Source organism: Aphelocoma coerulescens, unplaced genomic scaffold (genome assembly GCF_041296385.1).
Source record: "Aphelocoma coerulescens isolate FSJ_1873_10779 unplaced genomic scaffold, UR_Acoe_1.0 HiC_scaffold_666, whole genome shotgun sequence".
NCBI lineage: Eukaryota > Metazoa > Chordata > Aves > Passeriformes > Corvidae > Aphelocoma > Aphelocoma coerulescens.
In genome coordinates, this window is record NW_027184020.1 from 8,318 (window position 1) to 13,836 (window position 5,519).

Below are 5,519 nucleotides of genomic sequence, written 5' to 3' on the forward strand. Positions count from 1 at the left end.
GGCACCCATGGGTGGGGGAGGGGCTTTGGGGTCTGGGGTCTTCCTGGGGGGAGCACCCATGGGGTGGGGGGAGGGGCACCCATTTTACGGCGTTTGATGGGGTGGGGAGGGGCTTTGGGGCCTGGGGGTCTTCCGGGGGGGGTCCGCAGCACCCATGGGTGGGGGAGGGGCACCCATGGGGTGGGGGAGGGGCTTTGGGGGTCTGGGGTCTTCCTGGGGGGAGCACCCATGGGGTGGGGGGAGGGGCACCCATTTTACGGCGTTCGATGGGGTGGCGAGGGGCTTTGGGGGGGGTCTCCCCGAATTTAGGGGGGGGGGGGGTCCGCAGCACCCATGGGTGCCCCCCGCCCCTCCCCCAGGCATGCACGGGCGCTTCCAGCGGGATTTGGGGGGGCTCCGCCTCGGCGCCGCCCGGGGCCTGGCCCGAGCCCTGGGGGGGGGCGCTGCACCCAAAGGGGGGGACCCCCCCCCTCACCCTGACGGCCACCGTGAGTCGGGGGGGACCCCGAGAAATGGGGGGGGACCCCAAAGTGGGGGAGAAAAAACCCCAAACTGGGAGCGCTGGGAGAGGGGGAATCCCAAACTGGGGGTGCTGGGAGGGGGGAAAAGCCAAACTGGGAGCGCTGGGAGGGGGGAAAAGCCAAACTGGGGGTGCTGGGAGGGGGGGGAATCTCAAACTGGGGGTGCTGGGAGAGGGGGGAAAAGCCAAACTGGGGGTGCTGGGAGGGGGGGGAATCTCAAACTGGGGGTGCTGGGAGAGGGGGGAAAAGCCAAACTGGGGGTGCTGGGAGGGGGGGGAATCCCAAACTGGGGGTGCTGGGAGAGGGGGAATCCCAAACTGGGGGTGCTGGGAGGGGGGGGAATCCCAAACTGGGGGTGCTGGGAGAGGGGAAAAGCCAAACTGGGAGCGCTGGGAGGGGGGAAAAGCCAAACTGGGGGTGCTGGGAGAGGGGGGAAAAGCCCCAAACTGGGGGAAAAACCCCAAACTGGGAGCGCTGGGAGGGGGGAAAAGCCAAACTGGGAGCGCTGGGAGAGGAAAAACCCCAAACTGGGAGCACTGGGAAGGAGGGACCCCGAGAAATGAGGGCGCTGGGAGGGGGGAAACTCACACTGGGAGCGCTGGGAGGGGGGGGAATCCCAAACTGGGGGTGCTGGGAGGGGGGAAAAGCCAAACTGGGAGCGCTGGGAGGGGGGGGAAACCCAAACTGGGAGTGCTGGGGAGGGGGGAAACCCCAAACTGGGAGTGCTGGGAGGGGGGGAAAACCCAAACGGGGGGTGCTGGGAGGGGGGAAAACCCCCAAACTGGGAGCGCTGGGAGGGAGGGACCCTGAGAAATGGGGGCGCTGGGAGGAGGGCGACCCCAAACTGGGAGCGCTGGGAGGGGGGAAACCCTAAACTGGGGGTGCTGGGAGGGGGAAAAGCCCCAAACTGGGAGCGCTGGGAGGGGGGGAAAACCCAAACTGGGGGTGCTGGGAGGGAGGGAACCCCAAACTGGGAGCACTGGGGGTCCCCGGGGGGATTTTGGGGTCCCCGGGGGGATTTGGGGTCCCCGGGGGGATTTTGGGGTCCCCGGGAGGATTTTGGGGTCCCTGGGGGGATTCTGGGGTCCCTGGGGGGATTCTGGGGGTTCCTGGGGAGGATTTTGGGGTCCCTGGGGAGGATTTTGGGGTCCCTGGGGGGATTTTGGGGTCCCTGGGGGGATTCTGGGGGTTCCTGGGGTGGATTTTGGGGTCCCTGACCCCCCCTTTTCCCCCCCCCAGGTGCAGGGCCTGGGCCCCCGGCTCCGCCTGACTTTGGGGGTGCTGCTGCCCGGGGGGGCCCCCCCCGCCCCCGACCTGGTGCTGCTGCTGCGCTGCCACCCCCCCCCGAAACGGCTGCAGCCCCCCTGCATCAAGGTACCCCCAAAACACCCCAAAATCATCCCCAAAACATCCCGAAAATCCACCCAAACCACCCCAAAAACCCCCCCAAAATCATCCCCAAAATACCCCAAAAACACCCCCAAAATCATCCCAAATATACCCCAAAAACACCCCTAAAATACCCCAAAATCACCCCAAAAATCCACCCTAAAATCATCCCCAAAACATCCCGAAAATCCACCCAAACCACCCCAAAAACACCCCAAAAACACCCCCAAAACCATCCCCAAAATACCCCAAAAACACCCCCAAAATACCCCAAAAATCCACGCTAAAATCATCCCCAAAAGCACCTCAAAAACACCCTGAAAATCCACCCAAAACCACCCCGAAAATCCACCCAAAACCCCCCCAAAATCCACCCCAAACCACCCCAAAATCATCCCCAAGCCCCCCCAAAACCACCCCAAAATACCCCAAAAATCCACCCCAAAAACACCCCAAAAATCCACCCTAAAACACCCAAAAAGCACCCCCAAAACCACCCCAAAATCCACCCAAAAATCCACCCAAAAACACGCCAAAACCACCCCAAAAATACCCCAAAATCCACCCAAAACCACCCCAAAAACACCCCAAAAATCCACCCTAAAACACCCAAAAAGCACCCCAAAAAGACCCCAAAAATCCACCCCAAAATCCACCCAAAAACACCCCCAAAATCCACCCAAAACCCCCCCCAAAACACCCCCAAAATCCCCCCAAAACCACCCCAAAAACACCCCAAAAATCCACCCTAAAACACCCAAAAAGCACCCCAAAAAGACCCCAAAAATCCACCCCAAAATCCACCCAAAAACTCGCCCAAAATCCACCCAAAACACCCCCAAAATCCCCCAAAATACCCCCAAAATACCCCAAAAATCCACCCCAAAAACACCCCAAAAATCCACCCTAAAACACCCAAAAAGCACCCCCAAAACCACCCCAAAATCCACCCAAAACCACCCCAAAATCCCCCAAAATCCCCCCAAAACCACCCCATAAAACCCTAAAATTCCCCGCCTCCGAAATGGCTGCAGCCCCCCTGCATCAATTTTCCCCAATTTTTCCCCATTTCCCCCCAATTTTCCCCATTTCCCATTTTTCCCATTTTCCCCTGATTTTCCCCCATTTTCCCCACTTTCCCATTTCCCCCTGATTTTGCCCCATTTTCCCCCATTTCCCATTTTTCCCATTTCCCCCTGATTTCCCCCATTTTTCCCATTTTCCCCGGATTTTGCCCCATTTCCCCCATTTTTCCCCATTTCCCGTTTTTCCCATTTCCCCCGGATTTTCCCCCATTTCCCGTTTTCCCCGGATTTTGCCCCATTTCCCCCATTTTCCCCTGATTTTCCCCATTTTTCCCATTTTCCCCTGATTTTACCCCATTTTCCCCCATTTTCCCTCATTTCCCATTTTTCCCATTTTCCCCGGATTTTGCCCCATTTCCCCCATTTCCCCCCATTTCCCATTTTTCCCATTTTCCCCTGATTTTCCCCCATTTTCCCCACTTTCCCATTTCCCCCTGATTTTGCCCCATTTCCCGTTTTTCCCATTTCCCCCTGATTTCCCCCATTTTTCCCATTTTCCCCGGATTTTGCCCCATTTCCCCCATTTTTCCCCATTTCCCGTTTTTCCCATTTCCCCCGGATTTTCCCCCATTTCCCATTTTCCCCGGATTTTGCCCCATTTCCCCCATTTTCCCCTGATTTTCCCCATTTTTCCCATTTTCCCCTGATTTTACCCCATTTCCCCCATTTTCCCTCATTTCCCATTTTTCCCATTTTCCCCTGATTTTGCCCCATTTCCCGTTTTTCCCGTTTTCCCCGGATTTTCCCCCATTTCCCATTTTTCCCATTTCCCCCTGATTTCCCCCATTTTTCCCGTTTTCCCCTGATTTTTCCCATTTTCCCCTGATTTTCCCCCATTTTCCCCACTTTCCCATTTCCCCCTGATTTTGCCCCATTTCCCGTTTTTCCCATTTTCCCCTGCTTTTGCCCCATTTCCCCCCATTTCCCATTTTTCCCGTTTTCCCTGGATTTTGCCCCATTTCCCCCATTTTTCCCCATTTCCCATTTTTCCCGTTTTCCCCGGATTTTCCCCCATTTCCCATTTTTCCCATTTCCCCCATTTTCCCCCATTTCCCATTTTTCCCATTTTCCCCGGATTTTGCCCCATTTCCCATTTTTCCCGTTTTCCCCGGATTTTGCCCCATTTCCCGCAGGTGCCGCTGCTGCTCCCGGGGCTCCGGTACCGCTTCGGGACCTGCCTGGAGCCGGGGGGGGGCCCGGGCAGGCTGCAGGTGAGGGTGGGCACCAGGGGGCACCTGGGGGGCACCCAGGGGGTCAGGGCACACCTGGGGGGGTCAGGGCACACCTGGGGGGCACCTGGGGGGACAAAGGACACACCTGGGGGGCACCTGGGGGGGTCAGGGCACACCTGGGGGGGCACAGGACACACCTGGGGGGCACTTGGGGGGCACCTGGGGGGCACCTGGGGGGACAAAGGACACACCTGGGGGGCACTTGGGGGGCACCTGGGGGGCAAAGGACACACCTGGGGGGCACCTGGGGGGGTCAGGGCACACCTGGGGGGGCACAGGACACACCTGGGGGGCACCTGGGGGGGCACAGGACACACCTGGGGGGCACCTGGGGGGCGTCAGGACACACCTGGTGGAGGAGGGGGCACCTGGGGGGGTCAGGGCACACCTGGGGGGCACCTGGGGGGGTCAGGGCACACCTGGAGGGGCACCTGGGGGATCAGGGCACACTTGGGGGGCACCTGGGGGGCACAGGACACACCTGGGGGGGCACCCGGGGGGGATCAGGGCACACCTGAGGGGGCACCTGGGGGGGGTTCACACCTGGGGGGGCACCCGGGGGGGTTCAGGGCACACCTGAGGGGGCACCTGGGGGGCACCCAGGGGATCAGGGCACACCTGGGGGGCACCTGGGGGGACAAAGGACACACCTGGGGGGCACCTGGGGGGGTCAGGGCACACCCGGGGGGGTTCAGGGCACACCTGGGGGGCACCTGGGGGGTCAGGGCACACCTGGGGGAGGGGGGGGGCACACCTGGGGGGCACCTGGGGGGGTCAGGACACACCTGGGGGAGGGGGGGCACACCTGGGGGGCACCTGGGGGGGCCAGGGCACACCTGGGGGAGGGGGGGCACACCTGGGGGGCACCAGGGGGCCCAGAGCACACCTGGGGGGCACCCGGGGGATCAGGGCACACCTGGGGGAGGGGGGGCACACCTGGGGGGCACCTGGGGGGCACCTGGGGGGTCACAAGGTGCCCCCTCTCTCTCTCCCCCCCAGGTGCTGGTGCTGCGCCAGGGCCGGGAGGGGCCTCTGCTGACGGCCCAGGTGGGGCTGCCCCCCGTGGGCACCTGAGGGGCACCTGGGCACAGCCGGGGGGGCACCTGGGGGCACCGGGGCACAGCTGGGGGCACCTGGACACACCTGGGGGCACCGGGGCACATCTGGACACACCTGGGCACACCCAGGGACACACCTGGGGGCACCTGGGCACACCTGGGGGCACAGCTGGGCACACCTGGGCACATCCAGGACACACCTGCGGGCACCGGGGCACACCTGGGCACACTTGG

General features: G+C 61.9%; 1 long non-coding RNA gene across 1 annotated transcript; it reads left to right on the forward strand.

Annotated features, from left to right (window-relative positions):
- Positions 1-1,766: 1,766 nt before the first annotated feature.
- Positions 1,767-5,313, forward strand: LOC138102276 (uncharacterized). Its single transcript, XR_011147389.1, has 3 exons — positions 1,767-1,895; positions 4,129-4,206; positions 5,227-5,313. It is a non-coding gene; the product is annotated as an uncharacterized lncRNA (long non-coding RNA).
- The last annotated feature ends 206 nt before the right edge of the window (positions 5,314-5,519 follow it).